At 37.4% G+C, this 27,609-nt stretch overlaps 2 long non-coding RNA genes across 2 annotated transcripts; both read left to right on the top strand.

Moving 5' to 3' along the window:
- The first annotated feature begins 9,071 nt into the window (after positions 1-9,071).
- LOC309503803 lies at positions 9,072-9,400 on the top strand. Its single transcript, XR_014207871.1, has 2 exons — positions 9,072-9,234; positions 9,317-9,400. It is a non-coding gene; the product is annotated as an uncharacterized lncRNA (long non-coding RNA).
- A 1,392-nt stretch (positions 9,401-10,792) lies between these two features.
- On the top strand, positions 10,793-13,718 carry LOC309502655. Its single transcript, XR_014207356.1, has 4 exons — positions 10,793-11,187; positions 11,280-11,378; positions 11,598-11,721; positions 13,328-13,718. It is a non-coding gene; the product is annotated as an uncharacterized lncRNA (long non-coding RNA).
- Positions 13,719-27,609: the final 13,891 nt, after the last annotated feature.

The raw sequence follows: 27,609 nt of genomic DNA, 5'->3' as shown, positions 1-27,609 counted from the left end.
TCACCGTTTTTTCATATTAAACTATGTTATTCCCTTAACTAAGACGAGTTGATACATACCTCTCTCGTCTCAGTGCGTGCACTAAATCCCTCTGTCTTGCGGCGAAACTTTGTTAGCCCAGTTCATTTAATATGGGCCAAGCAGAGAAGATACCAAACACCTCCACGTTTTCCCTATTTAAATACAGTTACTCGCGAAGTGTAACTCGACCTAGGACGGTGACACAAAACAAAACGTTGCGCTTTTCTAAGCGTGTAAAATGGATAACTATTTTGTATGGCGGAATACCATAGCAAGTGCTTGTAAGCACTTCGACTTGGCGCAGTAATATCTTCACTCGTGGAAAAATCCTCTCACCGGCCCCCGCTCCCTCTAGTGAAGATATTACTGCGCCAAGTCGAAGTGCTTACAAGCACTTGCTATGGTATTCCGCCATACAAAATAGTTATCCATTTTACACGCTTAGAAAAGCGCAACGTTTTGTTTTGTGTCACCGTCCTAGGTCGAGTTACACTTCGCGAGTAACTGTATTTAAATAGGGAAAACGTGGAGGTGTTTGGTAGCTTCTCTGCTTGGCCCATATTAAATGAACTGGGCTAACAAAGTTTCGCCGCAAGACAGAGGGATTTAGTGCACGCACTGAGACGATAGAGGTATGTATCAACTCGTCTTAGTTAAGGGAATAACATAGTTTAATATGAAAAAACGGTGAAGTATCCCTTTAACAGCATGTGGCTCTTTAGCATTTTCTATCTTTGTCTTATGTCCTAGCACTGTCATGTGATCTCTCCCCATAGCAACACACTCTCTCTGTTTATCTGTACCTTTCAAAACAGCATTTTCATAAGACTTTGTTGGTCTCTTCTCAACATTTTTCAAATGCTGAACCTACGAAGTACAAAAAGTTTGGAAACTGGTATTAATATTGCTATAAACTATATATGCCCAACAACATGCAAAATTATTAACATGAACAGAGTATATTAATAAACATGACTGAATGGGAAAATGATTTAATGTAGTTTTGTTCATGGATCTCAAGGATTTTTCCAGTTTTCATGGACATTTCAATGTTGCAACTTAGGCTCATTAGAAAAACTTGCCTTTACCTGCATTTTTGCAAAACTACATATTCGCTGCAGTTTCCAGGTGAAATGGCCACCAGTGGCAGTAAAAAGCCTACAACATTTGTTACCTTGTTTTTACACAAATTATGGGAGTAAAGACTTATTTTTGTGTAGTTCCTTGCACAATACAATGTTATGACCTCAAAACACTTTTACCATAGTGCATGATATGTAAACTAATATTTTGACGTTTGCATCACATTACCAGCTATATGTTTGGCTTCTCATGTATTAATTTGCTCAGTAGCTCACCTGGTACAGCATTGCATTTGTGATGCGGAATCCTGTAAAACAGAAGTCACAATAAAAAAGCTCAAAGACTTGCAGAAGCTAGCTAAAATGGCATGGTTGCTTCAGTAAATGTGTTTTTATCTTAAATTTGCTCTTTTTTTAAAAACAGAGTAGGATTTGGTGTTGGTGGTCATTAAAAAATTTTTTTTTTTTTAAACGAAAATAGTGTTTACAAAGAGCAATAACTTTTTGCCGCCACTCATTGGACGTTTAATTTTCGAACTGCGTCAATACAATCAACAACCAACATAAAACGTTTCCAGATTCCTGTTGACCTGGTTTGGACAAAACTGACTGTGCTTTTAGCACCACTCATTGCACGTTTTCCTTTGAAAATGTTGCAAAACGTGCAAGAAGCAACATAATATTATTTTGCAGAAAAGTCGCCAAATGCCCATTTTCCCAATGAGCCTGAATTGCCATGTTGGCATCTGACTTGCTTCAACCAAATTATGAATTTGCGCGGAAATACCTTAGAGCTTGATTGCATCCATGGCTTTTTACATGAACGACAAACAGTTGATCAGCCTGTTTATTTTGCTATGCTAACATGATTATATGGAAACATGCAGAGGTAAAACCTGATACATAGTTTCTTGAAACAGTCCATTTTGCAATACATGTTTTTTCTCTTCTGCTATCAACCTTGTGACTTGACCCTCTTCTTCTTTACCATCTCTTACTCCAGCTGGGATCATTCACTGGACCTTAACCTTAAGTTTGCTCTTCACTTAGTGTTCTCTTCTATGCAGGTATCTGTTTCTTCACGGTTGACTGTGAATCATGCTAACCTCAGGGACGGACTGGCTTGGTATGAATCGATCTGACAGCAGGAGGAGGCCTTGAGAACCATGTGGTATGTCTATCCATTAGCATCACTTCACCTGTGCCAGTTTCTTGTGTGAAGCATGTAGTGATGGTCGGCGGTAGACGTGCCCTTTAGCAGACTTTATCCATTGATATTTTAATAATAAATGTTCCTGGTCTGACTGCAAATGATTGGTGCATGTTTGCCTTTATGTTTTTAGACGTTTATGTTTTCCAAGATATAGCTACAGTACTAGAAGGGGCTAACAGCTATACCCATGATGCCTTGGATGTCTCAAAGACTTCATTTCAACCCCACTTTTTCATGATCTAATCTGAATAACATAAAACATAACAAAGTCTCACCCATAAAGGTTCTTTATTGTCATAGATGGTTCCACGAAAAACCTTTGGTTTAGACATTTTACTAAGAATAAGATTTTAGACATTCTAATAACAATAAGTAACTTTGCAACTTTACAAAAAAATTCTGATAGCCGTCCGTCATTTTGACAGATTACACTGAGAGTGATGTGTAACTTGTAACTGTAATTATCATCCTTGTCCACTTGGTGGCGAGTGCGCCCTTAACTATCAAGTTAATGGTCAATGAATGGCTTTTCTGAGTTACTTGACATTGTTTACAAGCTGTTTATTGACGTCTTTCTGTTTGAAACACTGACTGAGCGATTACATGAGAGAATTTACAGATTTCGGTAAGTTGGACTGTAGCCTATTTTTCAAAATATTTTTTGGATGTTCATTCATGTTTATTTCGTCCTGTAACGTAGTAAAGAGGAAGGGATTGATCGCGTTCATTTTTCCCACTTCGCTTGAACTCACGTCACATTAAAGAGTGCGAAAACAGTAGCCTATTTATAGTTTGAATTTTGTGATAAAATAGACAGAATTTGAAAGCTAAGATATTGTTTCATATCAAAATTAACAAAGCACAAAGCTTATTTTGATTTATTGGACAAACATTCATGATGAAACTGTCTCTGTTCAACTTTCTCTTCATAAATAAATAGGCTATGCATTCTCAACTCCATTCCTCGGGACCCGCTGCTCTGCACATTTTGTATGTCTCCCTTATTTAACACACCTGAACCAGATCATCAGCTCGTCAGGAGAGACTCCATGAACTGATTTGAGTGTGTCAGATAAGAGAGACATACAAAATGTGCAGAGCAGCGGGTCCCAAGGACTGGAGTTGAGAACCACTCTAGCCTATATACTTGTCCTGTACGTTCGTGAATTTAAATTAAAATGTGAAAAAACGAAAAAAAACAAACATAGCCTATTAAATGGCTTATTATCATTCAAATGTGAGCATTAAAATGACAGGTAATAATAGATTATGACACAATTTTTAAGACCATGTCTTTCAAAATGACGGACAGTGCAGAACTCGCGACTTCTGCTCTAATACGAGTTAGTTGACATTTAGTTGCAAAGTTACTCAAAGTTTGTAAAATGTCTAAAGTGGGCCATTGAAATAAAGTGTTACCGAATCTTTAACATCCATGGAACCTTTCCATTACACAAAATGGGTTGTGAAAGTGTTTCATTTTAACCTAATGAAAAAACAAATACATTATTCCTATTTAAAATCAGCCAAATCAACTATTTGTTTGCTAAAATAATAATTTGTTGGCAAAGAAAAACACATGACAGAGAGACTGTTTACAGTATGAAATTTGTCATCCCATTCAATGTGAATACACTAAATGTGACTTAACACTATGCCACCTTACCCCTGAGATCATTTTGTTACATTCTTCTCCACTAGAGCCTGGCAGATGATCCTGCAATCCTATGAGCTAAACTGAGACCTGCAGGCATTAAGCAGTTCTTCATAAGCCCACTCTGCTCTTTCTCAGGGGGCCTGTCCTTTACTCCTCATGGTCCACTGCCTTCTCTCATTAAGGCCTGCAAAGTGCTCAGCATCTGTCTTGTTTTGCCCTTGTAAAGGCTTCCGCCTGCTGCTTGCCAGACCAAAAGCATACTTGCATGTCAGATGGAGTGCATGCATGTTAGTTTGAGTGGCTATGGGTTATTCATAAATAGCTTGTCATTTTCACTGACCTCTAAAGCGTGCTTAATTCTTAGACTCAGCAATGGGGAAACTTTGAGGATCACTGCAGAGTATTTCATGCTTACTGGATGTGTGAGTAGCTGGACATGCACAAAGCTTGTAAGTTGAACCAGGCATTGTATTGCAAAACCATGTAAGCACAGTGTGTGATCTTCAGGCAGTATAAACTATGTTTGAGATCCGTAAGACATCCGGGAACATGAATAATTCCGCAACCATGATGCGTTTCATTTAACAAACAAAGCATATGAAATATTTTCCACCTAAAACAATCTTACTCATTTTAATCAGTGCTACCCTCATTTAGATTTGGAAAACAGCCATGCTGTCTTACAAATGTGTCATACTTGGTTAATGAGACAGATTGAATACTTAACATTCTGGAAATCAATTACAAGCTGGAACAGTTGCATTCGGTTGGGGATGTTTACTTGCTGGTAAAATGCAAGAAACAACTTTCACTGCTGCTTTCTGTTAGTTTCCATCAATGCGCTGAATCTGAGGAGGTTGTTTATTCGGGTTAAAAATAGAGATGGTCTCCTGTTTTTTTTTTTTTTTTCTGTTTTTTTTCTTCATGATGCTAATACCGCAGTCTTGTTCCAAACATATTAAGGGAGATTGAATACAACATCTTGAGTCCCTCTCTCAATTGAAGAGGCTCTTTTTACACATTAATAATACATGGGATGTAGGCTCTGCTAATGAAAACTTACCCGTGGCCAGGGCTGGACTGGGACAAAAAATCGGCCCGGGCATTTTGGCCCAGACTGGCCCACTATATGATCATAAACACCACCCATCTTTGCATGCCCTTAATTATATGCATACCAAACTCCTATTCCTTAAAACCACTAATGCCATGAAATGAGTGAGTCTAGGAACGAGTGAAAATTTGACATTTATTTATTAATACAGTTGAACTATACTCCACAGTGATGAATCCTAAAACAAGCTATAAGCTGCAATGGCATAGCAATACCAGTGTTTCTCACAGGATTTTTGGTAAAACTGTGGTGGGTGGACCTTGGTTCTTCTAGGGGGGTCCGGGGGCATGCCCCCCCGTGAGAAAATTTTGTTATATTCATCAATCTGGTGCACTTTGAGAGTTCAAAATTAAAAGCTCCAACCCATATTCACTGTGCAAATTAAATGAAAAATTCAAACCTCTTTTAGTTACAGTGTCTATTTACATTACACCTACTACATAATAATAGTTATAATATTAATCCAATGACAATAATAGCCATATTTTGTAAAACAAATGCACAAAAAAATAAAGGAAACTTTCATAATTAGTTTTGTACCAATTTCTATACTTGAAAGAGATAAGCACATGATCTTTTATTTTGACGCAAACTGCATCAAGCTTTTATTTTGGCGGAAAACATGGTTTACAAACGCCTCTCATTAAATTTCTAGTGAATTGCGGTAATCGTCTTTATATACTGTCTATGTAATCGTCAACTATGCAATGTGGAAATAATCTGTAACTGGGTTATGGGTTCCTACACTCGATCATGACATAGCTTAAGTGTTTTGAAAGTAGTTCTGCTTACCGCAGGCTCTATACTTTCTCATCTCTCTCCTGATCCTCCTCACTATCATCATCATCACTGGAGCTGATGAAGGGCGGAAAACATATATTTTGACACATTTTACAGTGTCTGCTTTAAGGGCCTGGTTCTTTTTTTTCACGCTATTTCTCTGCACAATCCTTGCGTTTCTTCTCCATCTCGCAGACTATTTTGACAGATACACACTGACACTGATGCACGCTCGCTCACTCGTTTAAATTTGTGATTGGGCCAGCCCAGTGTCAATCAAGAAAAGAACCAATGGGCCGCTGATCTACGTGTTTCATGGGCTGGTCTGTCAAAAAAAAAAAAAAAACTAACACTGACTTTTTTTGACCACTGCATTTCACCGGCACAAACCCAGCGCCGCCAATTAAGCAAAACAAAACAAAACGAATGGGCCGCCGATGTACAAATTTTATGGGCCGTAAAAAAAAAAAAAAAAAAAAAAAAAAAATTATGTATGAGTATGAGATGTATCGGCCCAAAAAGCACGTCGGCCCACCGGGCAAATGCCCGGTATGCCCGATGGCCAGTCCAGCCCTGCCCGTGGCTCATGGCATGAATTTTTCAGTCGAACACTGTCCGAAGAAATATTATATTTGCAGAAATGAGATTTAACATATTCAGGTTGTGAAAGAAAGTAATATTACTGTGAAATTCAGGGAGGAACAAAGGCTCCACCTGCATATTCTGACGGTTGATGCTTTTAATCGTTAACTTAAGGCATAGTTGTTCCAAAAATGAAAATGTGTTATTCTAAACCTGTATGTTCAATGGAAAACAAGGAATAATATTTCATACACTGCCGACTTTTTAATGCTTTTGAAAAAAATTCTCTTTTGCTCACAGAGTTTGCATTTATTTGATGAAAAATACAGTAAAAACAGTAATATTGTGAAATTTTATTGCAATTGCTTGAGCAGCAAATTAGCAAATTAGAATGATTTCTGCAGGATCATGTGACACTAAAGACTGGAATAATGATGTTGAAAATTTAGCTTTGCCTAAAATAGAAAGCAGTTATTTTAAATTGTAATAATATTTCACAATATTGCTGTTTTTACTGTATTTTTGATTAAATAAATGCAGCCTTGGTGAGCATAAAATACTTCTTTCAAAAACATTTAAAAGTCCTTAATTATTCCAAACGTTTGACACAGTGCACCTACCCATCACAGAAAACGTTCTGCATTTTTACATTTTTAATAAAACATTGTTTAGTATGTTTTTAAGCCATTTTAATAATGAGAACTCAGGAAATGTCCTCTTAAACCACGTTTACGTTGTAATACCAGTGTAATACCCATGTCATAATACAAATCATTCACTTCATAAATCACACACACACACACACACACACACACACACACACACACACACACACACACACACACACACACACACACACACACACACACACACACACACACACACACACACACACACACACACACACAGGTTTGGTAAGAGATCATTTTGGTCATGTACAGAAGTGAGAAAACGTTTTTAGCATGAGGGTAAATAAATAGCAGAATTTTTCTTTCATTTGTGTGTGAACTATCCCTTCCTTAAAACAGTGTCTTTTTTCACTGCATAATTGACTAGATACCCACTGAACAAATACATTCTGCTTTTATAAATGCCAAATATCTTACATGCAGTGAATCTCTCTCTCTCTCTCTCTCTCTCTCTCTCTCTCTCTCTCTCTCTCTCTCTCTCTCTCTCTCTGACCATAACTCTCAATCATTCAAACCTGTTGTATTCCCTCCATGCTCATGGGAATACCTGCTGCTGGCTTCACGCAGCACATTCTCTGAACCACAGCAGACCCTCCATGCCTCATAGAACTTTTTTCAAATGTTGTTTCTTTGTTTTGTTTTTTTGTGCAAAAAAAGAAATTAAAGAAGACGGCTGAAAGAGTACAGCTACAATTAATTCCCACCGCAGACCGATCACTCATGTATTATGGGCTCCTGGGGTTTGGCCTTCAAAGGCACAGAATTACTCAGTGGGAGAGCTTTTGATAATGCAAGCTGAAATATTTTCTGTAAAGATGGATAATTGAAATGTCTTGATATTGTGCTCACTATTCACTCTGCCCTAATAATAACAACTTGAGTTCTGCCCTGTTTTGGTTTAGTGCTCCACCCACATCCTACTATAGTAAAGCAATAAGATGGGTGATATCAGCCGTGGAATTCTGAGATATGGGAAATGCAAAGGCCAGGTACATTTAGCTTTACAGAACTTGTATAATGATAATCCAACTGTCGCTGTGTTTGTAAGAGCCTGTGTTAATTTATAAGGCTATAAGTAATAAGAATATTTTCTAAGTGTATGAGACTGGTTGTATTATGCACAATTCATTAGTGCATGATTCAGTAGTTTCATAACATTCATGCCCTTCCATCAGACTATTAAAATTGGTAGTGAATGCTAGTGACTTTACAATTGTGTAGAACACTTTATAGCATTTGGTATTTTTGTTTAGACTATATAGCATCCTCATAAAGAATAGGTAATAGAAAAAAAAGAAAAAGAAAAAGAAAATTATGAGAATTTTCTTAAATTACTTTACATTCAGTCTGTGATGCACCACCCCGAACCCCAAAAATGGTTTATCCAAATCCTTTACAATTATGTATTATAACAAGCCCACAAAGTGTTGGCATCTGTTCGGATTTCTGTAATTTGAACAGTATTTTACTGTAATATGTACAGTAAGATACTGTAAAATATGTATACAGTATGTTACTGTAAACAGCAAAGGATTATGGGAAAATATAGGGTCACTACTGTAATTCTTCACTACTGTAAATCAATTTACAGTAGTGAACTTGCCCGCGAAAAACTGACCAATGGCAAGAGGGATTTCTTTTCAAGTGTTTTTTTGAGGGGTGAAGTGGCAGTTAATGCACGGACAAAAGATCATGTAACTCACCAAAAAGGTTAGTATATAATTTCTATTTTATGTAAAATAAACATTTTCAAATGTTTTTACTTATGTTAACAGCAAACTAACATGATGTATCGTTTTGTTTTCGTCTGAATGGTTTTAGTGTCTTTTTTTCCTGACTGTCGTCAGAATGTTTTTTTTGGTGCCTTTATTACTGTCTTTTTTCCTGACTGTCGGCCGGTGCGCTGTCACGGTGATAATATTAACTGGTGAGTAAGTTAAGTTCACCTATATTAGCCGAAATATTCTTTAGTTAAAACTATAAAAAATAATGGTTGTGTGTTCCTCTGCCTCTTTAACGCAAGTTAGCTCATCAGGCGGGCGGAGTCGACGGTAACGTTAACCGAGCTAACAGCGAACTCAACGTGAAATACTGAGGTAAAGTGAGATAGACGAAACCCTTGTTAAAGTGCGGGTTTTAAACAATATTTTCACGTAGGCCTATATGATTTATTTTCAGGTTTGTGATCTGGATAATGCCATCTGCAACGATGGAGTGTGTTGGAGCCTTTTCATTGTGATAACATCAACTGGTATGTAACGTTATGGTCAACTTCACCTAAATTAGCCGAAGTAAACTTATTAAACAGAGAAGCATAATAACCAGAGCCGCCTTAACCTAATGTTAGGCCCCGGGGCTGAGAGGTTTTGTAGGCCCCCCATCCCCTCAATTTAAAGAGTCTCATTTAAAAAAAGTGTAATAGCCTATCTATAGGTAATCTACATCACAAAATGCATTAGTTTCTTTCGAGACCTACAACAGTGATTTTTTTAAATATTGTTTTTCATTTTAATATTGTTATTAACATATCACTGAGCACATAAACACAAGACACTTTATTTAACAACCACACACAGCAACTAAATTTCAACTTTATGCAAATGAGAAGCGATTTTCGCGAGCGACGACCAATAGGAAAGAAGCCTTTCAGTGGAGCTCAGCTCCCGTCACCGTCTCGAGTGAAATTGCATGTGAATCGGCAAGACCGAAGAGTTCAAGGGCGATTTCACTGTTTTATATGATTTGACTGTAACTAACCACAAACATGGATATAATAAAATGATGCATGGAAAAGAAACTGTCGACAGTCTCAGTGAGTTTAATTCATACATTTATAGTTCGAGTGTTGTAGTTTTATGATGCAAGTTTAGCACTGCTGCAGTTCATTTTACAGTGCATTATGTTGACTATTAGGGACAAGAAAATGTATTAGCCTATTTGTCAAATTCGGATGACGTTTTAGTAATTGATGACAGTATGAGTGAGTTTAATTTGTAGATTGATCGATCGTTAATCTAGTAAATGATTTAATCCCTGAACACTGCTGTGTGGTAGATATAAAAACACTCTCCCAACAGCATACTGTTTCTTTTGAGCCTAATTCCTAGTCAAATTAAAATGATATAGTTGTATAATATCACTTGTGGTGGTGTTTTGTATAGATGTGGCCAGACGAGCAGTCTCGCCTCATTCGCGCCGCGGGACCTCTAGACGCGCGTAAACGCGTCTTTACAACACTGAAATCACTCGCGCCAGACGCTCTATTCGCGTTTGGTGTGAACGCACCTTAACAATAACATTAGAGCGACAGCACTACCAACGCCCACAAGCGACTAGCGACATACAGCGACAAAATCTGACAAGTTAAAACAATACCTTTTCAGCTCATCATGAACCTGAACATGGGAGGCCCCTGAACTTGGGAGGCCCCTGGGCTTCAGCCCAGGTAAGCCCGTGCATTAAGGCGGCCTTGATAATAACTTTGGTATGTTCTGTCTCCTCTTTCACAACTTTTTGGCAGATGTACTGCGTAAATACTGAGTAAAACTTAGTTAAAGGGATAACGTAGTACACCTTAAACAGAAAATTATGTATGTCATCATTTACTCGCCCACAACGTGTTCTAAACCTGCATGAAGTTCTTTCGTCTGAACATTTATGTAAAATAAGATATTATTAAGATATAAAATAAGATATTTTGAATAATGTTGGTAAATAGTGGCTGGTCCGCATGGACTTCTATAATAGAAAAAATACTTTGGATGTCAATGGGGACCAGTAACTGTTTGGTTGCTCATGTTCTTTAAAATATCTTCTTTTGTATACAGCACATTAAATAATTTAATGGAAGTTATGAACAAGTTGAGGGTGAGTAAATGGTGACAGAATTTACAATTTTGAGTAAACTAACCCTTTATCCAACACCATTGTTAATTTCATCTTTTGTTTTATTTTCAAGTTTGTGGTCTGAATTATGTCGTCTGAAATGTCGGAGGTGTATTTTGGAGTCTTTTTTGTGATTGCCTTCGTAATGGTGATAACATCTACAGGTGAGTAAGATGACATCAACTAAATTAGCTGAAGTATGCATTAGTTAAGCAGGCAAACATGTTCTTTTCTGTTCTTTATTTTGAATTTGCAGCGGCCATTCCCTCCGGACTGTACATCACTGCTGACGCTCTCCACTAATACACAGAACGGGTTGACGTTGGAGGAGGAAGAGGAGAAGGAGGAGGAAAGGGTTAGCAATATACCATTATCAATATAGCAAAGTTTTGCTAACTAATATTTTTAATGTTGTTTAATTGATTAAAAACTATAAACACCATACAACATTATATCTTACCTCATCTTCACCCCACATGTTATTGTTGTTAGTAATAAGTTCTGTTATTGTATTTTAGTTTTTTTTTCTGTAAACTATAACACTAAAAGGCTGCTGTGACTTTATCTGTTTCAGGAGAGTCTGTTCTCAAAGCAAAAACATGGATGCTGACAATGAAGGGCAGAATCATCATCCAGTTACAACTGCTAACAGACGACTCTTCAGCATTAGCTGTCTATTTTGTCGAATGCAGAATCAGGTAAACCAATATATATATATATATATATATATATATATTTTTTTTACATTACATTACATTTACATGCATGCATTTGGAAGTCACTTTTATCCAAAGCAACTTACATTGTATTAAGTTTAATTTAAATTATCCATTCCCTGGAAATCTAAGCTACAGGAATATTGAAAAAGAATGAAGCTTTAATGATTTTAATGTAATGTATTATGGGGTAATACCATCCCTGTAGGTTAGGGGTGGAAATTGGCAAAAAATTGATGATTCGATAGTATTGCGATATTTGGGCCACAATTCAATATTATTGCGCTTCCTAACATTGCGATACAGCAAGTATTGCGATTCGATTCTGCGATATATTGCGATTCATGTCCCCCATATTATTCAAAGACATTACAAAAAATAAGACTGCTCAACTCACTACAAATGTCACATTAAATCTGTGAACATCTTCTACACATTTACTGGAGGCTAGTGCAAAAACTTTGTCCTTGAACATTCAGGACACAGGACCTTATTACAGAACGTAATTATATGAACGCGTCACCACCGCATTAGCACCAAAAACATGGAGATTTTATTTTAGAGAATAATTACACAACCTATTCGATATACTATAATTCTTAAATAAACTAATCGAATATCCAAAAATTGTGACTCATCCCTGCATTTAATACCTTGTTTTTTTCCCAAAATCTTCACTTACGCCTCGATTTTCGAAGGGGATTATAAACGTTTCTTCCTTGGTTCGCTTTTATTTAGGCCTATTACATTCACATTCTTTACTGTGGTAAAGTAGAAAAACGTTGTAGGACAGATAGCCTACATTTTTACTTGCACGTCAGATTCATTTCAACACAGTTTTTGCTTGTTATTAGACATGTACGGCGCGTCAAGTTTATTTGATTTTTAGTTTCGCTCTCTTTGGCAGCGCAATTTCAAACATAGCTTAAATGTCTTGCCCTTGTGGAAGATTAAATTCACTTTTCATACCTTTTACAACAAGTAGAAAACATGAAGATATCAGAAAATAGATCGATGGTCTCTTTCCTCCTCGTGTCATCCCTCTCAAAGCACAGAGCGGTATGGCTTCATGTGGAATCACGTGTCTTTGTGTGGAAGTATTAAACGAAAGTTTTTTTTTTTTAATATAGATTTAACTTTTCTATTATGTAAGTTTCTAATATTTACTGATATGTATTTGAATGCTTTACAGGCTTTGTGTTGCTTCTTTGACGGAATTGCTCAAATAAAGACTTTTTTGCTCGAATAAACTACATTTTTTTATTTCAATTTTCATAATAACCCCCCAACCACTGCAGGTAGTTGGTCCATTACCACCGCAGTGATAAAAAAAACTGCCACCGTCACAGCCTTATAACCTATATTGGAATACTTTGCGCTACTGTATCAATATAATTGCGTGCGCAAAATATCGCGACACTGAACAGAATCGATTTTTCCCCCACCACTACTGTAGGTGGATTCAGAATCAGATGTAGTGCTTTTATTAACGCCAAAGTACATGCAGCATCAAGTTTGAGGGTTAGGGAAAATTCTGCCAACACCGGTCTGAAAAAATTATATATTTTTTCCCTGCTTGTGTTTGCAGGTTCATTCTGAGAGTCAACCCTGATGGCACCAAACACCAAAGGCACAGATCAGATGGAAATCTGGAAAGGTCCAAAGAAAAGCATCAGCCTGAAACCCTCAGTGTTTCTCATCAGAGAGATTGTCAACTTTGACTGGCAAAATTACTGAAATGTAACAACACAACACTGACTTTGACTGTATTTTATTGTTTTAAGGCCTGTTTTGCTTTTCAGTGTGTGTACGTTTTTGCCATGCTACAGATATAAATGGTCACCAGGAGATTAATTCTATGGACTTTGGAGATGTTGCCTTTTTTTTTCTTCAGCTAGTGGCTCCTAAAGGTCAAGATTTGTAATTTGTACTTCTAAAACAAAATGTTCAACGATTAAAAAGAATATTATAAGGACAAATGTTTGTGAGTTATTGTGATTTTTTGGGGGGTGGGGTAAACATAAATTAAAAAAAGAAAATTTAAATGAAAAAAACAAACAAAAAACAATACTAATACTGTAAATGAAAATACGGTAATAATACTGTAAATGCAAGTACAGTAAATGATACAGTATACTGTAAGTGAAAATACAGTATTATTACTGTAAATGCAATTACAGTAAATGGTACAGTATACTGTAAGTGAAAATACAGTAATAATACTGTAAAACATTTTACAGTAACTTACTGGCATCCAGCTGCCAGTAAGTTACTGTAAAATTTACAGCAACCTCTTTACAGTGTACATTTCTATAGCACTGCTAGGTATATAGCAGTATTAAAACAGTTTCATTTCGTGGGCTGCTGCTTAATATTTATGACTTGCGTATTAAATTGTGAACTGAAGAATTACTTGTCATTATGAGTTTTATAAAAAGCACCAAGTAAGACCCATGCCATGCATTTAAGAAACAAAGTCACATATCAAAAAAGTACCAGATTCCACAATGCTTGTATCAAAAATCAATGTGATTAAGAAAGTAGACATTGTGGGCTGTGAGCTAATGAAGCCTCTAAAACATTAAATAGGATTTATAATAGCAATTAACAATTAACATCCACAATATGATCCGCCTGCCTAATGCCCCTTTCTGTTGGCATACATCTTTTAGGAGGAACTGAAAAGTAAGCTCTTCTGTGCTCTTGGTTATTCCTCAGACTTCTTTAATCAGATAAAGTCATTTCTCCTGATAACATCACATCTGGAGGAGTCCTGACTGAACTGCCAGCTGACAATAGACTGTGGGGCCAGCCAGCAAAAATGAGCCTCTAGATTTGATCTTTTACCCACCCATCCTTTGAAGAGATTATGATAAGTAGAATGTAGTAATACATTCAACACATTGCAAATCACAATGCCTGGTGCTGAGTATTACACGCACGCTGTGTAATATTCATTAATCTGAAATCGGATGTTCTATGCACGGACAAAAACTCCCATGGGGAAATATATGCTGAACATTTTCCTGTAACAAATGGCAGACATCTTTTCTCCACCATCAGTGTTAGAGGTAATGTGTTACATTGTTATTATATATACTGTGATTGCTTTTTCAAATAAGAATAACAATAATATCCTAGTTAGCATATACTATTTCAAATAATAAATGTGCTTTGCTTTTATTATATTTTTACAAATACAAAAGATAACTTTGTAACATACATTGGCAGTCCAAAGTTTGGAATATTTATGATTTGTTTTAATGTTTTTGAAAACTGCTTAACAATTTATTTGATAAAAAATCGAGTAAAAGCAGTATTGCGAAATATTATTAGATTTTAAAATAACTGTTTTCTATTTTAATATATTTTGAAATGTAATTTATTCCTGTGATGGCAAAGCTGAATTTTCAACATCATTACTCCAGTCTTCAGTCACATGATCCTTCAGAAATCATTGTAATATGCTGATGTAGTGCTTAATTATCAATTATTATTGGTGCTCAGTAATTAATAATAGTTCTTAGTATTATCATTTAAAAAAATTGCGGCTTAATATTTTTGTGGAAACATTTTTCATGATTCTTTGATGAATAGAAAGTTCAAAAGAACCACATTTATTTGAAATAAAAATATTTTGTAACATTATAAATGCCTTTACTGTCACTTGAATAAATTTAATGCATCCTCACTGAATACAATTATTAATTTCAATATTTAAAAAAAAAAGGTCTTTCTTACCTCAAACTTGTAAATGGTAGTGTATCACAGTTTCTCAAAAAATATGAAGCAGCACAACTGTTTTCAACATTGATAATAATAAGAAATGTTTCTTAAGCAGCAAATCAGCATATTAGAATGATTTCTGCAGGATCATGTGACTGAACACTGGAGTAATGATGCTGAAAATTAAACTTGATAATCACAGCAATAAATTACATTTTAAAATACATTAAAATAGAAAACAGTTATTTTAAATTGTAGATAATATTTCACTATATTACTATTTATGCAGCCTTGGTGAGCATAAGAGACTCAATTATTTCAAACTTCAATTAAGATTCAATTATTCCAAGCTTTTGACCACCAGTGTAATTAGTTAGTATTTTCTTTAAAGAGTAACATAATGAGGGTGCATGCTCTTATTCAGGCCCCTGGGATTAGAAAGTACAACATGTAGGTGTAAATGTGTTACTTGCTATCATTTCTGATAGCCATATAGTGCTATTGTTGGGGCAAATAGCGTATATCTGCTGGCTTGACAAATCTCTTAATGTATGGGAAGCAATTCAATTTAGAGGTTTCTTCAGCTGACCTGCCATTGAGCTGTGTTTTCTCTGCTTATGTCTAGACAAATTACACATCAGATGCTAGGTTCACGGACAGCAAAGAAAAAAAAGAATGCTAAATGTAAATAATAAAATGCAACAGCATATAATGGTTGAGATATCTAAATAAATAGGTTTATAAAAGGGTATTAGATCATCCATTCTTGTTGTTGATGGAGGCCTATGTTAAACTATTCAGTATTCTGGCACATGTTCATTTGTCAGTTAGTAGAAGCTAGCAAAAATGTGCCTTTATCCTTGAAAACCATAAACAAAACTTTTCAAGATAACTATACTTTATATGCAGCATAATGTGAAGAAATGTGTTTTGTGCAGTGAATTATTGGCTTAAAGGTGCCGGAAGCGATTTATTTGTAATAGCACACAGAAAACATCCTTACTTGACAGATCTGAAATGGGTGTCCTGAGAAATCACACTTGTCTGTGTGACAACCCCAGGCTCCGTGAACAGCAAAAAAAAAAAAAAGAGTCAATTAGAAAACTAAACCATCAGAAACACTTTTCCACATTAATCTGACATTGGGTCTGTTCTGGTTTCAACTTAAAGGTATAGCGGAGGATCTTTCCAAATTTTAGATAAGACCCGCCTTCTCCACTTTTTGAAAAGTTTGATTGATTCACCAGAATGATTGACAATTAGGAGGACCAATAGTTTAGACTACCCACCAGGAAGTAAAACATCCTCCGCTATACCTTTAACATCTATTTGTTTTTGTTGAAATTAGATAATTTTATATTCTATATTACATGAATTGAAGAGATATGTTGGCCCATAACTTTATTCGCAGAGCAGATCGATATTCCTGCCAAGATGTTCCTCAACTAGATGTGTTTCTGTAGAGAAGACAAGCAGTCTGAATACCAGATTAATTTAGAGAATGACATACCAGCAGTTAAGGTTTGAACTAACTTTTGCACGTGAAGCTGGAAGACCAGCAGATAACGGTACTGTTCTGTGGTTCAGCTGCTGGAGGCATGTCAGAAGAAGCAAGTTAGAAGAGCGGTGATTATGGTGCATGTAAACTTTTGAATTACCCACCCTTGAGAACATCTAGACACACTAAGAGCTCTTTTAGTATGTTCACTACCAGTTTCTACATCGAAAATATTACCCTCCAGCCCCTACCATTACCACAACAGCAAAAAGAAAAGAAGAGAAGAGAAAAGAACAAATAACTGAAAAGAGCTCAGCAGGAAAACTATTCTTGGCTAGACTTCACGTTGCTAAAATGGGTCCATGATAAATGCATTTCAGCAAAAGAAAGGCATCGATCCATGAGAAATTACCCAGATAAAGGAATCAGACTTCCTTGAAAAAAAAGGAAGCTTCATCTCAGCTGTGTGAGTGCTTTTTCAATTGTCCAGAGATAACTTGCCAAGAGAAGTAGCATAGAAATGTTATGGAATCGTGACAATACCTGCTTAGTACAGAAAGGAAGTTGAACAGCTTACTTCACAGCGACTTCAACCCCTTTCCCGCTGGATGCGTTCTGGCTCCACATCCCCAAACTTCCCGCACACCGAATGTCTTGGGCAAGTGCCAGGTTACTGTTTTGTCAGTTGCTGGGAAAGGCTCCAAGACAGCAGATTTGCTGTTTGTATACTTTCTGAACTCATCATTCCCAGCTCTCCCATATGGCGTATGGGATCACTGAAACCTCCCATACAGGGAGCACAGGGGCATCTCCTCCTTCACACACCCTACTCTGTCATGGAGCACGGGAATAGCCTAGTTCGGGGATGCTATCATCAATGTTAGATTACAAGCCGAGGCTATACATCTTTACAGTTTATTATGACCGCCGCTAGCGTAGCTAGCCGGTCATATAGGGATTGTCAAAGTTTTTTTTTTTTTTTTTTGTCACCTTACTGAATTTTTCGTCAACGATACCAGGGACACCGAAGCACCGGGGAACATGAAATTTGGTGGGCATGTAGCCCCACTAGACTTCTAAGGAAAAATTTCGTTTGGTCCCCGGGGGCCACTCCCCCCCCGCGCTGGGCCCCCCCAAACCCCCAAAAATGCAGTTTTTCCTAAATAACTACCTGAACCGTGGCACCGAGGATGAAGAAATTTTTATGGTATGTTGGTCTACTAGACTTTTACGGAAAAATTTCGTTTGGTCCCTGGGGGCCACTTCCCCCCCCCGCGCTGGGGCCCCCTTAAATTTTTCGTCAACGATACCAGGGACACCGAAACACCGGGGAACATGAAATTTGGTGGGCATGTAGCCCCACTAGACTTCTAAGGAAAAATTTCGTTTGGTCCCCGGGGGCCACTCCCCCCCCGCGCTGGGCCCCCCCAAACCCCAAAAAATGCAGTTTTTCCTAAATAACTACCTGAACCGTGGCACCGAGGATGAAGAAATTTTTATGGTATGTTGGTCTACTAGACTTTTACGGAAAAATTTCGTTTGGTCCGCGGGGGCCACTTCCCCCCCCGCGCTGGGGCCCCCGTAAATTTTTCGTCAACGATACCAGGGACACCGAAACACCGGGGAACATGAAATTTGGTGGGCATGTAGCCCCACTAGACTTCTAAGGAAAAATTTCGTTTGGTCCTCGGGGGCCACTCCCCCCCCGCGCTGGGCCCCCCCAAACCCCCAAAAAATGCAGTTTTTCCTAAATAACTACCTGAACCGTGGCACCGAGGATGAAGACATTTTTGTGGTATGTTGGTCTACTAGACTTTTACGGAAAAATTTCATTTGGTCCCCGGGGGCCACTTCCCCCCCCCGCGCTGGGGCCCCCGTAAATTTTTCGTCAACCATACCAGGGACACCGAAACACCAGGGAACATGAAATTTGGTGGGCATGTAGCCCCACTAGACTTCTAAGGAAAAATTTCGTTTGGTCCCCGGGGGCCACTCCCCCCCCGCGCTGGGCCCCCCCAAACCCAAAAAAATGCCGTTTTTCCTAAATAACTACCTGAACCGTGGCACCGAGGATGAAGACATTTTTATGGTATGTTGGTCTACTAGACTTTTACGGAAAAATTTCGTTTGGTCCCCGGGGCCACTTCCCCCCCCGCGCTGGGGCCCCCGTAAATTTTTCGTCAACGATACCAGGGACACCGAAGCACCGGGGAACATGAAATTTGGTGGGCATGTAGCCCCACTAGACTTCTACGGAAAAATTTCGTTTGGTCCCCGGGGGCCACTCCCCCCCCGCGCTGGGCCCCCCCAAACCCAAAAAAATGCAGTTTTTCCTAAATAACTACCTGAACCGTGGCACCGAGGATGAAGAAATTTTTATGGTATGTTCGTCTACTAGACTTTTACGGAAAAATTTCGTTTGGTCCCCGGGGGCCACTCCCCCCTCCCCACGCTGGGGCCCCCGTAAATTTTTCGTCAACGATACCAGGGACACCGAAGCACCGGGGAACATGAAATTTGGTGGGCATGTAGCCCCACTACACTTCTACGGAAAATTTTCGTTTGGTCCCCGGGGGCCACTCCCCCCCCGCGCTGGGCCCCCCCAAACCCCAAAAAATTCAGTTTTTCCTAAATAACTACCTGAACCGTGGCACCGAGGATGAAGAAATTTTTATGGTATGTTGGTCTACTAGACTTTTACGGAAAAATTTCGTTTGGTCCCCGGGGGCCACTTCCCCCCCCTGCGCTGGGGCCCCCGTAAATTTTTCGTCAACGATACCAGGGACACCGAAACACCGGGGAACATGAAATTTGGTGGGCATGTAGCCCCACTAGACTTCTACGGAAAAATTTCGTTTGGTCCCCGGGGACCACTCCCCCCCCCCGCCCCGCGCTGGGCCCCCCCAAACCCAAAAAAATGCAGTTTTTCCTAAATAACTACCTGAACCGTGGCACCGAGGATGAAGAAATTTTTATGGCACATCAACCTAGCCCATAATCACTCATTTGTGATTTGCGCCCCTCCCATAAAAAATGAAAATGCAATATTATTCTGCTTTAATCGCCCCTATCTTCAGTGGAGATGTTCAGAACTGCACCATATTTCATGTGTATGATTAACTTGACAACCTCTGGGGGTATCCTCTGCTAAGTTTTGTAGAATTTCATCCATGGGGGGGTATAAAATAAATTCATTTATGTGCACATTTAGTGACTGTACACTCATCGGCCTGTAGATGGTGCTGTTGAGCGAAGGGTTGCTGGTTTAGGATGATACTGTCACACACACACATGCAGGAATACAAACAAACGCAAGCATGCACACACACTGACATCCACACGCACAGACACACACCCATACACACACATACAAATCCACATGCACAGACACACACACACACAAACACACACGCGCACACATGTACGTACACATACATACACGCACAGACACACACACACACACACACACACACACACACACACACAGACACACACATACACAAACACACACACATACACACACACACACACACACACACACACAGACAGACATGCACATACTATTACTTTTTTTAGGTATATACATAAACACGCAATACAGCCAAATTACTCCACGTCATTTATTTTTGTGGAAAGCCAGTGCAGGCCTGAGCGGCGGTCATATTTTGTACCGCGATGCGGTACATCTAGTTAGTCTTGTGAGAGCTCCATTAGTTACCAGAAAGTAAATTATAGTTGTCACAGGCAACTGGACTTTGTTTTCCAGAGATTTCCTGAAAATCCCATCTCCATCTGTCTAGTGTAACATGCCGTGATTAGGGTTTGCATAGGCATTTTCTTTTTCCCTAATAGACAATGACCATAAATAATTAAGACTGTCAGTTAATGAATTAAATTCAGTTAATTTTAGTTGAATTTATTTGTATAGTTCAAATTAATTTATCAAATTAATTCCATGATTTAATGATTTGCATTACAGTACTGTTCAAAAGTGTGGGGTCCGTAGGATTTGTTTAATGTTTTTGAAAAGATGTCACTTATGCTCACCAAGGCTGCATTTATTTGAGAATCAGAATATCAGAAATACAGTAAAAACAGCAATATTGTGAAATATTATTACAATTTATGAGAAACTGTTTTCTATTTGAATATATTTGAAACTGTAATTTATTCCTGTGATGACAAAGCTGAATTTTCAGCATCATTACTTCAGTCTTCAGTGTCACATGATCCTTCAGAAATCATTCTGCTGATTTGCTGCTCAAGAAACATTTCTTCTTATTATCAATATTGAAAACAGTTACAGTATGCTGCTTAATAATTTTAGTGGAAACCATTTTCAGGAGTATTTGATGAATGAAAAGTTAAAAAGAACAGAATTTATTTAAAATAAAAGTATTTTGTAACAAAGATTAAAAATATAAATAACAACATAAATATATTTAATGTAACTTCTTATCATTTTAATGCATCCTTGCTAAATAAAAGGGTTAACTGAATAATCTTTTCTTTTTTTTTTTAACAGTAATGTACATCAGTTTCTATTAATTGCAAATACTGTATTTGTAGAGAAAACTTTACAACATTGTCGCAGAAGTCTATTTCTTTATTGTGGAAATATATATACTGTACATGCATCAGAGTGTGGACAAAAAACGTTTTTTTGTTTTATTTTGTCGTGCTCCGTGTAGCTATTTAATTAACAGCCCTACAAATAGTATCTGTTTTTTTGCAGTTTTAAAAGTAGTGTGTAATTTCCAACATTGGAACATTTCACCCAAATGGAATGAGTTTGGTGCAGGGCTATCTGGAAGACAAACGGAGTGTTTAAAAAATAGTCTTTATTTTGGCAATTAAATTTGGTGTCACTATGATGGAGAAATTACAACTCTACGGTATAATAATAAAATCTAAGCTTGTTCTATTATATTATTTTATATTATACAACTTAAAGCAACATGAGACATTTACATCCCCACTGTCTTATTTCCTTTGTAAACACAGGATGCTCACAGTGATAATCAACACTCTGTTGGATAATGCATATCCACGCTTGGCTGTTAGACAGTTTGTAAGTGATTGCTCCAGAATTTAGCATAATTTTCCATAAGATTTCTTTTTTGAAGTTTCAAAATGTGAGTTAGCTCACAATTATGACCTTTTCAAAGATGTCTTGCTAGTGCATGGTGACTGGTGATCTCAGGGAAGGCTTTTTTTGTTGGAAAGTGGAATTTTGCAGATACTGGCTGAATGAGAAGGTCAAGAAAGTTGCTAAATACTGCAGCTGATCAAAGGCTAATGTCTTTCCTCTTCTTTCTCCTTATTGTCACCACTGTTTAGAGGTTGGCCTTTCTCTTTTTGCCGGTCCACATGCATCTAGAGACTTTGCTCTGTCTCCAGGAATACAGCTTTTGTAGAGAACAAGGCTCATTTGTCAAACACTGTTAGCGGCTCCCTGGCAACTGTTTTACCCTTTTATCTTTGTTCAAAAGGAGATTTGCTGTCGCACTTCCATATTTAAGCTGTCATGACATTCCTTTTTTTGTAGCCTGCACTTTGTGAGCCAAGTTTAAACAAGAGTGGTGGCTTAGAAAAATAAGAAAGCAATTTGCTGTTCCAACAAATGGCTGAATTACGAAGATCCACACTGCAGGCGTGTACAATGCTTTGAAGTGTCAGGGAATTGACAATGCTCTCTAGAGGGTTGGCCTTTTTTCTTCCTGTTGAGAGAGTTTGTAGCATCTCAAGTGATTATCCAGCTTCATGTCGCCGTATGAATCTCTAATGACCCGAGGTTGTTTTCTCTTAGCAGTCTGTGCTAACTGTATATATGCTATCTATTTAAACCACTTAACTGGAGACATTTTTATTGCTGTTTAAAATGACTGTCATTAAATTATTTGTTATTTGTTGTTAGGATTGTGTCATTTAACATTGCTGTATCAAAGTAGTCTCAAAGTAAATGGCAACATTTCACATTATGTTCTGAATAATGCAATTAATATATTCAATTAAAAACCTATCAGCAGAATGTTATGACATTTATGGCATTTTAGGAGCTATTCAGTAAACCAATGATTTATGTTATGCTTGATTTGAATAATGTGAATTCTTTTTTTATTTATTTTTTGTATTGAATTGCCTAATATTGAAAAAGCTTAATTAGAACAGAACTAAGAACCTTTTTATGCCATATTCAGTCTCGACTGTGTATGCCTAAGACTCTAATTTTAAATATGAGGGTTTTTCTAGGTACTCCTCGTACTGTCACACAAGGTTAAAGGAAGAACAAGATGATGATCGAGTTTCAAAAGTCTATAATAATCCACTTCAAAGGCAATCCAATCGCAAACAAAACACAACCTCTAGACAACACCGGACCAATGAACACTGAATAGGGCTACAACTTAAATACAAAGCAAATTAGGCAAATAATGACAAACACCTGAGCGAAACTGAACAAAGGAACACATGTGACTGAAAATAACAAACTTAAAGTCCATGAAAATGAATCTAACTAAACACATATTAAATACTACTTTGAACATATGGTCAGGTAGCCAAAATATACAGTATTGGGATAATGCCTTATGGCATAATTTTATTGAAATAATAAAACTAGCTGAGATGGATATATCTCAGAATCTACCTTTTTATCCCTCTTCTCTGTCTTGTCTTATATTTGTTGGCAGCACTGGAAAACCTGCAACCATTTTTTTTTTTTTTTTTTTTTTGTCAGAAGATACCAGCCATGACAGCTTCCGATACTGTGAGTATATTTCAAATGTGTTTTCCCACATTTGGGGATTATAACAGATGTCATACATGTGGGGATTATGCTGTTTGAGTCCTCACAATAAATAAAAACAAATGTAGAAACATCTCTCACGACATGCTACTTCTGATTGAGCACAGTAATGCTGTGGTGCAGTTAGAGAGTAAATATTAGGGTTGTTAGGTGCATAAATTGCATATTAAATAATTGAATAAATTAATAGATTTAATATGCAATTCATTATTCCACTGACCTATATGCATAAACTCATTTGGGGACTTTTCTAGGCAAAAAATGCTGTGTAATTAATTGTGATTAATTAATTGCCATATCATGTCATTATTTGATTAAAATGAACAGCCCTGATAAAGACACATTTAACTTTGTGATGCATGTGAGACTAGCAGCTATAATGCTGCCCTGGTAATTTTGTAATTTACTAGCTAGCATCTGGTGTCTGCTGGATCGAACACATCACTAGCACTGGACCAAAGGCAATAAAGGCACAAACCACACAGAACATTTATCCACACCCCCCAAGGGCACCACAAATGAAGATGGTAACACATAGCCTACTACAGCACAACAGAGAATTAGAAACATTGCAGTGTTCACCTGTACAGTTATTTGATTAATTAGGACCTTAAGTGTGACCTGTAGAGCGTTGACTTCTATATGTCAGCATTCCCCAAATGTCAGCTACTCCTAGATTTATACACATTGTTTAAAAAAAAAAAAAAAGTACAATGTATGCATGAGTCAGTGTTAGCATTTATTAGGATGCACATGATAATCAATCGTATAAAGTATTAAAGCTCCGATTATAATAGAACTGCCTTTTACAGGGAAAAGTGAGTCATCTATAACACAATAAGAAAACAAAATGGCTACTGAAAAAGTCCCACTTAAGGAAAAATAAACCTTTTAGTGGTACTTTACCAAAGACAGGCAGTGTATAAATTAAGAAAAATAGGCAGTATTACTTGAGAAACATTTGTGTATGAAGAGGCTATTGCTATGTCCTAAAGCACTCTTCTGTCTTTTGAAACCATGTTGCTTTGGTACAAACAGACCAAAAGAACATACCTTGTTTTCTCCTCTCCAGACTGTTAACTCCCGCAACTGATTGAGTCACAATGAGTTCAACCCGAGAGCCGGATCAGTCCGATTTCTGAATGAATCATTCAAGCTGGGTTTGTGAACTGCAGAGGTGGACAAAGTACACAACTTCCTTACTTGAATGAAAGTACAGATACTACTGGTCAAATATTACAACCCAGTGTTACAAGTAAAAGTTGTAAAGACCGATTTTTACTTAAGTAAAAGCACAAAGTACTTGTTTTTAGAAGTACTTAGGCCTAAGTATCAAAAGTAAATTTCAATGCATTGTTTTATTATTGTTGCATTGTTGTGTAATACTTACAGTACCTTATGCCTCTGAATCTATGCCTGCCTACCCTCATATCAATATCAAATTTATTTCTAGAACACAGTTCCAGTACACTGTAAAAAAAAAAAAAGTTGAGAAAACTTAAAAGTTTAAGGCAACCAGCTGCAGGACATTTTTGAGTTTTCTCAACTTACGTGTTTGAGTTATCTCAACTTTTTTCATGTTAAATAGTTGAATAAACTTTAAAAACTGAATTTGTCATACAAAACGTAAGTTGGATTTTTTACAGTGTAGTGGGATTGAATGTGAGATTGAATAAGTGAACTCAATAACGTCCACAATGGTTTTGGAAACCCAAATGGCTGTTCCCTCAAATAGTGCCCTATTTAAAAGTTGTTTGGCTTTAAGTATGAATATGTTAGCCTTACTGTTATCTATAAGCTAGTGTGCACCAAAACAATGCCAAATTCGCATTTAGAAGACAAAACCCAACGTTGAAAATGAAAATCAGGTTGATGTCAGAATCCAACGCCAGATTGACATTAATCTCCAACGTTGGACAGACGTTGTATTGTGGTTGAAAACCAAAATCGGGTTGACGTCCATTTCCAGCCAAAATGCAACCCCTGCAAAAATGCAACCCCTGCGGGTCCCTGCAACCAAAATCATCCCCTGACTGATTACTACTTTCTACTCAAGGACCATGACAGAATTGTAGTGAAGTAAAAAGTACGATATTTGTCTTTCAAATGTAGTGAAGTTAAAGTAAAAAGTTTCCAGAAAAGATAATACTTAAGTAAAGTACAGATACTCAAAAAGTGTACTTAAGTACAGTACTCAAGTAAATTTTTTTACTTTGTTACTGTCCACCTCTGGTGAACTGAATGCGCTGATTCAGTCAAAAGAGCCGACTCAAAAGAACAATCTGTGAATTAGGTATCGCTACTTACTGTATAGGTTTTTCAATTAATAACTTTAATTTCAGTTTATTTCACACAAAGCTATCAAATGCTTTCAAAAGACTTGAAATAAAGTGCATAAATCATATGTAAAACTTTGATGATACTTTGTTTTAGCTTGAAAGCCCCAGTCCTCATTCATTAGGGCATTGACTGTGTGGAAAAGAGTGATTTCATAATTGTGTTTCAGTGAAGGAAGAATGGGTTTGGAGCAACATGAGGGTGAGTAAATGATGAATTTTCCTTTTTGGGTGAATTATTCTTTTTAATACACTACCCACATGATCACACTGAGACATGGAGAGTCTGCAGTCTTCCCTGTGAGAAGACATTTACAATGAATGATGGTGTCTTTTATCAGAGTATTGTGCTTAGTCAAAGTTACGCATAGATGAAACTCAGCAGGAGAGATATTGTATGACCTTGATCCTCACCGTGCTGTTTTTATCTGGATGTTTCTTGTTTCATGAGGCACATTCTCTAAAAACCTCTCCTGAATCTCAATGAGTTGTTGATAGAGTTTTGAGATCGGGATCAGCTCCCGGTCAAGGCTAAAAGAGAAAGACAAATCAAAACGGAAAAAGAAAGTAAACCTGCATCAAAAGAGTTAACCACGAAATAGCATTTCAGTGTGTGAAATAACGAGGAAATAGCACACGTTTCTTTGGTTTTCCTTAAAAACTGCAGGGGAACGTGCAAATTGACCTGGCTCCCGCAGGAAATGACTTGCCTCCTGAGCCTCCTTTGCACACTGTGCTTGTCACGGAGACAGAGCAATGGGAAATGTCGGTGTCAAAAGTCCGGTGTTTCAGCTTGTCCACAATGACAGGCAAGGAAATGGAGCGCTACCTGACCCGCATGTGAATCCAGTCAAGCCCTCATCTGTGGGGGCCGTTGGTAAACACACCTTTCCTCTGTCACTCAGCCCACCGTCCTCTCTATTCTTCCTGTCAGATTAACACAGCAATATCCCCCCTGTCAGTTGTCCTCCCAGATAGCGCCTCTGAATTCATTTTTCATACAGACATTTTCTGTAAACCCCTACCTCCCCATCCCACAAAGAAAACAAACTGCGATCGCACCAACACACACTCACCGTCTCTGCTGGAATTATTTCACAGATAAATGAATCCAGGGCACAGTTTGGGATGTTGCCAGCAGCTAAGATCTGAAAGAACTTTTAAGGATTAACCATAAATAAAATGTTTATGTGACTTATAGGCTTTCACAGTTTTATAGCTCAGTGTAAAAGGAATAGTTCACCCAAAGCTGTTCCAAACATGCCCTGCAAAAAATATATATGACCAATACGTTATGACAACATATGTTTTTACATTGATTTAACTCCTCAAAATAAGTTAAGCAGTTTTCAACTTTTTTTATTAGTTATTCGAGATTTAATGAAATTTAAGTTGAAATTACTTAAACATCATCATAAACAATTTAAGGCAGCAACTCTTTTTTCTTTTATTTTTTACATTTATGTATGTTATTTTTCTATGGAACTTCACACAGCACTTTT

This window comes from Leuciscus leuciscus (assembly GCF_965113295.1).
Source record: "Leuciscus leuciscus genome assembly, chromosome: 7".
Classification (NCBI taxonomy): Eukaryota; Metazoa; Chordata; class Actinopteri; order Cypriniformes; family Leuciscidae; genus Leuciscus; species Leuciscus leuciscus.
The sequence above is the reverse complement of the archived record's forward strand: the minus strand, read 5'-3'. Positions and strand labels throughout refer to the sequence as shown.